This window comes from Microtus pennsylvanicus, chromosome 12 (assembly GCF_037038515.1).
Source record: "Microtus pennsylvanicus isolate mMicPen1 chromosome 12, mMicPen1.hap1, whole genome shotgun sequence".
In the NCBI taxonomy this organism is placed as follows: domain Eukaryota; kingdom Metazoa; phylum Chordata; class Mammalia; order Rodentia; family Cricetidae; genus Microtus; species Microtus pennsylvanicus.
In genome coordinates, this window is record NC_134590.1 from 33538131 (window position 1) to 33550537 (window position 12407).

The 12407-nt window shown below is 43.7% G+C and overlaps 1 protein-coding gene across 6 annotated transcripts in view; it reads left to right on the forward strand.

Annotated features, from left to right (window-relative positions):
• Positions 1-12407, forward strand: part of Atp8a1 (ATPase phospholipid transporting 8A1) — a 209148-nt gene that overhangs the window by 184511 nt on the left and 12230 nt on the right. The window lies entirely within an intron of this gene.

A 12407-nucleotide genomic window follows, 5' to 3' on the forward strand; every position in this document is an offset into this window, starting at 1 on the left:
ATATCTATGGGCAGGCTTTGGAAGCTGAGACACTCGACGGCCTTAAAGGGACATTGGCTGAATAGAGGAGCTACTCCTAAAGATAGCCAAGACCCGTGAGGAGCCATAGCACCAATCAGCCAGTGCTGTTGAACTCGAACTTGCCCTCAGGTTCTTCTCCAGTGACAGCATGCATAGTCAGTCAGTCTGACAAATGTCTCCAGGGATTCCTCTGCATTAGCCACTGTTTCAGGTTCTGGATTCAGGACTGACAGAGATCGTGTCCTCCTGCAGCTGACTTCTCTAGTGGGAGGAGAAGGACGATGGGTAAATAAGCGGAATATACATGGGTAGAGAAGCGCAGCGGGCAAGGGTACCATGTACCAGGTTTCCCTCGGACCCCTGAGGCTTCTGCTCACGGTCAGACACTAAGCCACTGGAGGAGCCTCAGGGTCTCGTAACCTGACTTGAGCTTTGCACGGGGCTCTGGCTGTTGTATCAGGAGCCTATGCACGGTTATTTCAGGGAACCAGGTGAGAGATAGCCGTCTCTCGGACCAGGAGGGCAGCGGTCCAGAGAAGAGGTAAGATGCTGAGAGCTTCAAGGGATGGGACTTGCAGATAGGTTTCGGAATGTTGGCAGGGAGAGGGAGTTTCAAGACTGACTCTAGTGTTTGCTGTTAACACAACAAGAACACGTTAGACATTAACTCCCTGGGTCCCATCACAGACTTGTCTTAGTGGCCACTTTCAAGATGAATTAACTGAGCAGTTAAATCTGAACTCACATGGGAAGTGGCAGAAGGCTTTCAGCAATGCTACTTCTCTGGTACTAGATGCTTGGTTAGGACTCCCTGAGTTTGCAAGGATGCTCCCTTCTGGTGGGTGTCTCATGGATTTTCATAGAGAAGGAAACCTGTTGTCCTACAGTGCTGCTTTTCCCAGGGATCAATGCGGCAAGGGTGATTACAGTGCCACAGGATGAGTCCTAATGTTGTCGTCACCATTGTCTTATCCACTTATATGTGGCAGGGTTTCCCCAGGGCGCCATGATGAATGCTAATTGAGCATTCGTTTAAACTTCTGCTGTATCTTCTGCAAGTGGAAAAAAACACAGTAGGGTAGAAGTCGCAGAGAGATCGATTTCAGCTCAGATAACTCTGGAGCAGGATCCTGGACTTGCCAACATTATGCTCAGGTGATGGTGACCAATTCAGTCACTAGCAACACTGAGGCAGTGACTCATCCACCCCACACCTCCATGGTGCCTTTTATTCCTAGGCATCTCCCACCCCACCCCACGGCTTCTAGAGTCTCTCAAGTAGAACAGGTTGAAAGGGCTCGACTCTTACGCAGCTCCCAGGTCTCAGAGTGTGAGTTATATAAATCAGGGAATGTACAGATATAGGTTCGTGCTCCCAGTTCAGCTCAGTAGGCTCATATATGGTTCTGGATTTTGGAGTCATCTCCACCTTGTGCTTTTGGTTCGTCTTTGCATCCCCGCCTAAAGACACAGCTGTTTCCCACAGCATGTGGAAGAGAAAACCCTTGCTCACTGACAGCAGGAGGAAAGAGAGCCCAGAGTGTTGTCCAGGCAGTGCAGTTCGTGGCCGGCATGGCTTGTGTTCGTTAGGTCATATTGTCATGAGCTGAGAAGTAGCCAGTGACTAGCTAGTGGATAAGAAAGTGCAACCTCAGAACGTTCGTTTCAAATCCCGCTGGTTTCCTCTGACGAGCTGAGGAATTCTATATCATTCCTTTGGTGCCCATTGCGGTTCCTACTCCCAGATGGGAGCTCTTTCTTTTCATCTTGTAGCCATCTTCCTGCGTTCATTTATCCTGTTACTTCATGGCTTACCTGGAACCCTGATCAGCTTCTTCGCTTAACCAGGTATGAAACTGTTTTCATCTCTTTAAAAATGCCCAGAATTCTCATCTCTTGGTATCAGCACCCACCTTTCTTCAGCTCATCTACAGAAATCCTACAGGAAGATGGCTCAGCTGTAAAGAACTTGCCAAATGCACATGAGCATTATGAGTTCATTCCAGGACCCAAGGGTTGTTTGGTCGGTTGGTTGATTAGTTGGTTGATTGGTTGGTCTTTTAAACGCCAATGGTATAATGTAATCCTATACTTGTAAACCCAACACTGGGAAAAAAAAAAAAACAAGCAAATCACACACACACAGACACTCTAGAAATTCTATCTTCATATCCTAGACTTTGACCTATTTTGATAACAAAATCAGCTACTAATAATGTCCATCTTGTTTTTTGGGGAAAAAAAAACTATGAAATGTCATGTGTTAGAATAAGAGAATGCGTGGTTACCGCTGATCTGGGGCACCATATGCCTGACTGAGACACTCTTAGAAACCCTTATTGGTGTTGACTTACCCAGGAGCCACAGCTACAGTTTGAGGTGGGGCCTAGTGCACACCTCACAGTCACAGTGGTCCAGTCACCTCCTCAAGGTCGTGAGTGTCTGAGTTGCACTTGGAACCCAGCCTCTTCCTGTCCGCATGACCGCTATGCCGTCAAATACGTTCATTCTCCTTTCTTCATTGTGACCTCTTCTCCCTGCACCATGACGGCTTTTCTCCCAGCCTTAGCAACAGTAGATGCTTAATCTTCATTGGGTACCAGTGTCGTAGATCAAAGCATTTGTATTTATTTCTGTGTGCTTGGTGAAGTGGCCAAATGCTGCACGTAGCATTTCCATCACCAGCTGTCCTCAGCTGCCTCGGTCACTGTTTGGAGGGTTGTTTCACGCAAACCCACGGCTTCTTTTCCTGCGGACTTGCAGAAGGATCACCTGCACGTCAGGGCCTTGCTCATCCTCCGCTGACTCCTCGTTGGTGGTTCTCAGTGGTGGGTAGTGTTCCCGTGTGAGAACATTCCTTTGTAGTTCTGCACTGTGGCTCTAACCCAGTCTTCTGCATCCCTCCCCAGAATGATGGTCACACGATAATGATTAACTAGTAACTCTGTGCCCAAAATTTCTAAAATATGATTTTTTAAAAGAAATGATGACATTAGTAGAAGAAAATGGATTCTATGAAGTTAGACAATTGGAGGGAAATCTTTAAAAATAAAGAGGAAACAGCGACAAGCTAAGTATGTTACTGTTTTTCCTGCCACTCACAAATATGGTTGTGATTTAAGAGGGGGACTTTTTTCTTCAGACTTGACTTGTGTTTTTTTCACACCAGGACAACAGTTTATGGGGTACGGCAGGCCCTGGGGATAGCGCTGTGTCATATAAACATAGACCAGCCTGCTTTTCAGACTTGTCTAGATGACGGCACTGGGTAGTTTTTGGAATTTCCAGAAGAAAATGTTTTAGCCAAAATGATTAGTAAACCAGATTCAAAAAAAAAAAATAAGAAAAAGTAGCTATATCAAACTCTATCAAGGGTCATTTCACGTCAGGATTAATACCAGAAGCTAGGTTGCAAAAATGAAAAGAAAAGAAAAAAAGGAAAACTTTTAAATTTATTGTCGCTTTGCAGACACACACTGTAAAGTACCCCCACCCCCAGCGCCATCTGTTTCTGCTCTCCCTGGCCTCAGGGACCTATAAAACTACTGAAGGAAATTGAAGTTAAGGAAAGAGCATGTGTTTTACAGAATTTCAGATCTCTTGATTGAGGTTTGTAAAGTCCGTCTGAAAAGCAGTAAAAACTTTTGTTGGGCCCTTCGATGTCACCCCTTAAGAAAGACATTCAGGAACTGCAACCCTGATAAGATTTTCCTAAACTGTGCTATTGCCTATTTCCAACATCATAAATCATACTTCAGATGAGGAATTTCCTGGTTAAAATAGTCCTTATCCATCCATCAGCTCTTAATTACTGGACAGCAATATAATAACTTATTGGTTGTAAGGCCAGGGCTCCTGAGTGGGGCAGGGTTTTTATCTGAGATTACTGTGTTAAGTCAAGTAGCCTGGAGGGACCCACTAGCCTAAAAGCCAGCAGAAGTTCATCAGTGAGCTAAGGACAAGCATGCCCTTGATCACAGACCCGTGCCCTTGACAGTAAGGGAAACAGCTGGTAGGTTGCCATTTCCAGGCCCTTCCTGTTCAGAGAAGCCTGTCTAGTACTGCTCAAGCAGAAGAGGTGTGAACACACCAAACAGGATTTGGACTCAGGACCTTAGCACACACTTTAAAATGGACACGCTCTCCTAAGAGCCATGAAGAGATGTGGCATTGCTTTTCATAACCACAGCTTCTTTTCCTCCCGTGCAGAGCAAGTGTCAAACGTAGTCCAGGCTCTGTCTTAGGAAGCGGAGAGCGGAACCGGTCCTTGCCCATAGGTGGTCTTGCTAATGACACAGAAGTGACATCATAGCTGTGAGCCAGATGTGGTCTGCCCAGATAACTGAGCACCGACAGAGTGCAGCATGTGACAGATGTTCGTTAGAGCAGGGAGCAGGGGGACTTGATGTGTCGGTTACTCCTCTACGTGATGAGTTAGTGTCAGTCATTTTATAAAGTAAAGTATAATGGGAGGAAAAGAGTAAAGGAACGGGATAGAATGGATGCTCAGAAGTGGTTTTGAAGCTGGGACAGTTAGGCTGAAACTTAGATGCCTGTTGTATATAAAAGAATATCTCAGGATCAAGGAAGAACAGGAGTCTGTGGTCTAAGGCTGTGGTGGTTTAAAGGAAAATGCCCCACCCCACCCCCCAAAGGGAGTGGCACTGTTAGGAGATGTGGCCTTGTTAAAGGAAGTGTGTTACTGTGTGGGCAGGCTTTGAGGTCTCCTATGCTCAAGATACTGCTCAGATTGTCAAACCACTTCCCATTGTCTGTAAGTCAAGATGGAAGAACTCTCAGACCCTTCTCCAGTATCCTGTCTACCTGCATGCTGTATTGCTCCCCACCATGACAATACTGGACTAAACCTCTGAACTGTAAGGGAGTCGCCAAGATTAAATGTTTTCCTTTGTAAGAATTGCTGTGGTCATGGTGTCTCTTCACAGCAATAGAAACCCTAATTAAGACAAAGGCATTTCTATTTTTAGATAGTAAGAACATTGAACATTGAGATATTCACCCCTGTACAATTTACCCAAGTAATGGCATAATGCTTTCAATATGCATTTCTCATAATAATAATAATATTTTGTTACTGACTTCATCCTCATTTTTTGTTGTCTTTCCATTTTTAAAATAGCACAATAAGGAAAGCCAAAATGCAACAACAACTCTGTTCCTAATTACTTTTACTATTCTGGAAACTGTAGTCCTAGAGAACAGCATTTCAGAGGCACAGTTCCCAGACTTCTGCTCCCGTGCCACTTCCAGTATGCATAGCTGTATAGCCGGGCTTTACTGTTTGGATAGAATTGACTTCTGATTGAGCCAGTGCCTGCTAGTACCTTCTTTTTCCTCCGAACACCTTCCTTACTGGTTTACTCTCCGTCATCTACTCATGAGACAATGGACATGTGAGAGTTTCCTGCAGGGCACTGTTGCTTCCACACTGGGCATCTTAACTGCTCTCCAGCCCCTCATCACCTCTAGAATTCTCCACAGAAGAGAAGTGGAGATGTTGTTTACTGGTGTCTACTTTACATACTTCCGAAGATGTTTGGTTGGTTGGTTTTTGGTTTGTTTGATTTTTTTGTTGTTTGGTTGCTTTGTTTTTGTCATATATCTCAGGTTCCAAGGTAGCAAAGGATATTCTTGTGTCTTGGATTTGATGAGCCAGATCCTTGCAGCCACTAATGTTGACTGACTGAGAACTGGATTTACAGCAGACAAGACCCTGTGGGGGACTGAGGTTGGGTGGGATGGGATTGAAATTGGAATGTGGCCACACACAGTATACTTCTTCCAAAGAACTGTATGACTGCTACTGTAGGCAGAAAAGGAGAAGCCGCATAGAGAGGGAGCGCCAAGAAATAGCATAGGAAAAAAGTAAGAAATGACCTGCAATTTGAAGCCAGTCATGGAAATAGTTTGAGGGTTTTGTTGTTGTTTGAATGATTATTTCACGAAGATGATGTTTCCTGAGGAGATTAGCAGATGCATGGGGAAGAGAAGAGAGGAAAAGTAAACTCACAACATACGACCAAAAAAGAGAGCTGGGAGTGGAGGGTTTGAGTTTTCCCCTCACAGTACAAATCCCTCTGGGTGTAGAAGGCTGAGCTTAGCCAGAAAGCAGTTAACTTCTTGAATCAACCATTTTATAACTAAATCCTAAGAAACAGGATAGGCTTTCTGGTAGTGTTTTCTCTAACCTGAACCTTTCCTGCAAGAAGTCCTAAGACTTCAAAGGTGCAAGGAAAACAGAAGACTCCACTCACCACACCATCAGGGAGTGTGTGTGTGTGTGTGTGTGTGTGTGTGTGTGTGTGTGTGTGAGAGAGAGAGAGAGAGAGAGAGAGAGAGAGAGAGAGAGAGAGAGAGAGAATCTATGTAAGTGTGTGTATATGGGAATTGTGAATGGATACATTGAAAACAATTTTTTAAAGTCACAAGTTAGGGACTGGAGAAAGAGCAATGTTAGTTATTCTTCTAGAGGACCTGAGCTGGAATTGTTCACAAACATTCATAACTACAGCTTCAGGAGATCTGATGCCCTCTTCTGGCCTCTGTAGGCACCTGCACACACACATGGTGTGTGCTTACATAGACACACATATACAAAAATAATAAAAAAAAAATAAACTTTTTAAGGAATTTTTAAATTTTTTAAGGAAAAAATATGTCTTTTCTGAAATTACAGTCTTGCCTAAGAAAATAACCTTCAGTGTGGAAAAGAACAAACCAAAGTAACCTGACCAAAGAATTAAAGCAATTATTATTTTTATCTTGAGATTTCTTATACCAGAGAAGATTAATGATGTTTTGCTTTTTAAAAAATAAAATTATTAGTAAAAACTTCTTAATAACTTAAGTAGCTTAAAATCATTGAATAAGCGTCAAAAAATAGGTGAGGGGCGGGCCAAACAGTAGCCCACATATACCTCTGATGTCAGTCACGCTGATGGGCTCTCTGTATCATATGCTGGACTTTGCATAGTTTATCCACTTAACAGGTTCTCTCTTCTAGTTGCTGTGAGAATGCAGCTCTGAAAAGGAAGGGTTTGCCCTGAAGCTTATCATGGGGGTGGGAGGGATAGATTAGATAGATAGATAGATAGATAGATAGATAGATAGATAGATAGATAGATAGATAGATAGACAGATAGACAGACAGATAGACAGACAGACAAGTATAATGCCTGATGATGATAGAGCAAGCTGCAGGGTGCTCAGTGCCATGGAGCTGATGGAGTGATGGAGCTCTGAGTACGAACCTAACCAACTCTGGCTACAGTTGCAGGGGTCTCTAGGACCACCAAGGCTGGCAGACATGCTAGAAAAGGCCATGTTAGTATTCTGTGTGTACATTCATGTCTTGCTACATATACATATATCTTACTGTGTGTGTGTGTGTGTGTGTGTGTGTGTGTGTGTGTGTGTGTGTGTGGTAAAAGGGAAACAAAGGCAGTTCAGTTCAACACGATTAAGTAGACTGTACTGGTTCAAAAATCTTGAGTCTGACCCTAAGTAGTTTATTACAGGCATGTTTAAGCACAGCACAGTTTGGTAAAAAACCTTCCTGGTGATAATTAACTCAATCCCATGTACACAATAAAGCGCAAAGTAAGCTAAATAAATATGGGACATGACTGCATCAGAACTCTTTGTAAAGAGTGTGTGCTCCTTTCCATGAAATTGAGTTCTAAGACTGGCTGAGAAAAATAAGCTTATGATAAGGGTCAGGGGGAGTATTTGGTGTGGTTTCAGTCACACAGATAGCACCAAAGTCACCAGACTGTTAACCATGTCAGCTCCCAGCCTTCCAGGTGGATAACAGGTTATGCATCCCTTCCTTTGTGGGAACAATCCGATGTGGCTCATACTCCAGGTTCCCTAGGTTTATCTGTGAGCACAAGGACCCCTGTGCCTCCTACATCAAGAATTAGAGATAGAAAGTATAGTTTAAATGAAGTTATGCCACTTGAGCTGATGATGCTCAGCCCAGAAACCATGTATCATGTAACGAAGCACCCTGTACCAGTACATGAAAAATCCTCTTTGTGAGATATTGGTCCAGGGAGTCTGAGGCTACCAAAACATTATAGGCTATTGCTGTTGCCCTTGGTTTTCCACCAGAAACTGAAAATAAGTCCTAATTGCTGAAGAGCCATGTACTTTGGGGGCAGGAAGATCCAAACTGGATCTAATCTTAAAGCCTACTCCCTGAGTGCTAGCTTTCTTAATACCAGGAGGCCCTATACGAGCTGCCAAGGGAGAAAAGCAGCCAGTATTCCTACCTAGCAGTGATACCCATGAAACACAACAATGACCAGCATGGCAAGATGTCCCTAAAGGTGCAATAGTGGCATGTATCTTTCTCTTTACTCAAGGCCCTTCCAAACAATCCATTTTCTGCTCATTGCATTCTGTGGGCAGGATCTTAAAGAGCTTACAAAATAGGTCCCTCATGTGGACATGCATTTACTCAGTAAGACTGATCTGTTAGCTGTTGCTGTTTTACAGCGAATACCTGAGTTCCATAGCCTTGGAGAGGCATTGCAAGGTCGGCCAGTGCATTCGTAATAACAAGCTGCCCCTTGCGGCTCAGTGGGCTCTTTACTCCATCTCTTCCAGGCCTTCCTTAGGCTGTCCTGCCCTTGCCTCTGAGAGGCTGCAAGTCACCTCACCACACCAGGCACCCTGGGACCCTGTAGGTCCCTGGTGATCACCAGATTCGTGAGATGCTAATCCCTCCACAGAAGCTGGGTGCAGATTGACACACAGTGCAGAAACTGAACTGTCAAGTTGACAGGAGTGTTTGTGGCCCCACCCCTTTCCCACAGGCTACTGCATTTCAGGAGATCTATGGACTGGTACAGGTGTCTGTTGAACGGCAGCTCTTTACACGCCACGACTGGTGACGCATTTTGTTTATCTGATTTAATTTAGTGCATCTGTTGATGACTGCAGAGAATGACTGTCACTGGTGGATGCTATGGCTTTTGAGAACACTGTTTCTGGCCTTGCCTGTCTGTTGCAATCGATGTGTATGAGATGAGCGGGCTCTCCCTATGCCCAGATAGTAGCCCAGAATCGCACGCATTTGAGACTCGTTCTCCAGCGTGCTCCACCTCTCCACTCACATCCCCAAGCCTGTGGAAGTCCTGTGTTTCTGGGAATCTACTCATTTTGGAGAGTTCTTCCCCAACTATTTTTAAATATAGAAACCCCGTATAAAGCCTTATCTAGACAATGCCACTTCTTGGTTTTGATTCTTTTGCTGGAGTGCTGTGGACTGAACCCAGGCCTCACATACAGCGCATGGATAGCCTATCCTCTGAGGACTGTTCCCAGGCCTATTTGTCCAGAGTTTTTAAAACTGTTGCTAGTGTTAACTTGCCGCTTCTTTGGATTTATATTATTTTCTGTTACAAAAAAGAAATGAAACAAAAGGATAAAGAGAGGAAGGGAGGAAGACAGGACTACAGGACTTGGTGACATGTGCCTGTAACCCAAGCACTCAGGAGGCAAAAGCAGATAATCATTTGTAAGATCAAAGCCAGCCTGGGCTACATAGCAAAAGTCTTAGTAATACACCTATAAAGTTAATATATAATATAATAATTTCTATTTTCACCATTTCCTGTAAGCAAATTTCTGTGACTGATGTACTTAACCAAGCCCTCACCTGTTAGCAAATCTTTAAGGCTGAGATTTATTAATGATCAATTTATGTTGACTGATACTATATTTTGGCATTGGAAATATTGGATAAGACAAACATTTGTATGTATGTATGTATTGATCAAAAACATTAAATTTATAGATTGCTTTTCACTGAACTTGATTTAAAAAAAAAACAACTCCCTTCCTTAAAGTTCACGGGACAGACCACTAGAAAGAAGAGGAGATGAGAGTCCTCTAAAGAGTTCCAAAAGTTAAGATGAAAATAGGAGAACATATCAATAATAATGAGTGCAGCCATGTTGATAGCAGAGGAATCAGACCAAAAAGTCACTCTCCCTGGGGTCTTGTGGCCAACCAAGCCAAAGGCTGCAGAGCACCAGACCTGCTCTGGTTGGGGCCCATGGGCTCTCAAAGGTGCTTTTGTTTTAAAAACTCTGGAAGAGCAAGCAATCCTTACCAGCCCTTCTAGTAGCCAAGTCAGAGACAGTCAAGAACTGCACAGCTAAAAGCAGCAAATGTGAGTTTTCCGTTTTGTAAGGTTGACTGTGAAGAACTTCTGTTGGTGTCCCCACTGTGGGTCAGAGATGCAGTCCTGGTCCTGGACCTCCAAATGCGCTTGTTGTCTTCTCAAATATTCTTCTGCATTTACATGAAAATTTCAGAGCACTTCCCCTGCCGGATTGTGTTTTCCATTAGAGGTAGGCCTGCTTTATTTTGAAGCCCTAGTGGTCCCATCTGGAGCCTGTGACCTCTGCAGAGACAAGCAGTTACTTGTTCCCCAGGCCGAGCACAGGCAAGCCTGCAGTGTACCAACCACACAGCCCTATGTGCACAGACACCCCCCTCCTTCCACAAGCCCCTCTGGGAGCCGCTTTTGTGGCAGATTCTATTTGGTTTCACAGGACCTGGAAGAGGACAAGGGACACTTGGCACTGCCCCCCAATCTCCCACGTTCAGGACCATTTGCAAACCGCTCTCAGAGGGAGCCCCGGACCAACAACCCCTAGCAGACGTCCCCATAAGCACCATTGTCTGCACGGGGCTTGCCTTTTCCCAGCTGACCTGCCTGAGAGGGGGGAGCTGTGAAAAGTTAGAGACAAACTGGCTTCCACGGAGGGAGGGGAGCTTTCTTGTACAGAAAGGAAGGAAATACCTCTGTGGGATTTCATTTTTTTCCCCCTCCTCTTCATCCAAAAAAAAAAAAATACAAAGAGACTCTCTGTCTTAAACGGGAACGTCGGCTTTAAATCTCTTAGGTTTGGATTAACGCTGCAAAAGGGGAAAAAAAAATCTGACAGGCTTTCAGATATGACTCAGAAAAAGTTTTTCCCCTCAATTCACGTTGTTCATTTGTAAAGGCCAAGGCGGTAGCTGAATAGTGGGCTGTAGCTGTCCCCTTGGTCATTAGCATGACAATGGGCAGAATTAGCAGCCTGCAGGATCCAGTTTTTCTTGTCCTGGGAGACATTTAGCTCGAGGTTAATACAAGGTTTGCCAAAGGCAAGAGGGAGTCTTTTCTTCTCCTGCCCTCAACGTTAAAATACATTAAAAGTAAGCCAGGGAGACAAGTTTTCCGTGATGTGCGTAGCACTCACCTTACCCTTTCCCCAGAAAGCAGAAGATATGCCAGCGGTTTTTGTTTTGTTGGTTTTGTTGTTTTGTTTTCTAACAGCTGTTACCTTGCTAGAAAGCGGCCTTGAATGGCAACAAAGGCCCGCGAGTTGATAGACATTTCCTCTTACACAGTTACGGTTGGTTTTCACTATTGAGGATGTCAGCAAGCATGTCCCAGATCATGTTTTGCTTATTAAATAAAGTGACTTTTATGGGGACATTTTTCACTTGTTGGTGTCTGGGATATGGGTGCTGTTCCTCAGAACCCATGCGGCAAATTCTATTTTCTGAGATTTTTTTTTTCTTATGATGGCATGTTTTTATTTTAATTTTATTGCCAAAAAGAAAATAGGAAAAACTCGGTGTGCTTGAGTGGCAGCCTGTGTGTTCATACAGAGAAAGCATGTGGGTCCTTTCCGGTGCCCCTTTGAGAGTGGGGACGAATACCGGGTCCGTACATGCTTCAAAACTGATCTTCCTCTATGATGAGAAGGGATTGACTGCAGCTATGCGTGATCATGAGTCTATGCGGAATTAAACTCAAGATCCTTTTTTAATTCCTGAAACAATTCCTGAATTCAAGATTTTGAAATCAGAACCCTTTCTGATTGATTTGCAGAAGGGTGTAAGTATGTATGCAGGGGCTAACTGACCACTGTGTACTGGAATTAGCATAGTGTATGTGCGAACCAAGTAGGTACTGCAGGCTTGACCTTGAGAACAAATCAACTCAAAGAGAAGCCAAAATGTGTCTGTTATTGTACAAAACTCATCTTTTTACACTCTTGGTGATCTAACTCTATGACAGTGATATTTACTTCAATCACGAACAGCTAATAGAATTTATTACTTTTTAAAAACTGCAGAACTAATTTGTTTATAGTCTGAAGGACTCTGATACTGAATTGGAGATTTAATACAATGGAATAATTGAAAGTTAGTCTTAGTATACCTTTATTTGAATTCCACATACTAGATATTTGGTTTGACTTTAACAATCATAGATGTATACCGATTAAAATTTATGTGAATCGTTGAACAAAATTAAGATTATGTCTATTCAGTTGCACAAAATAATCAAGTTGTTA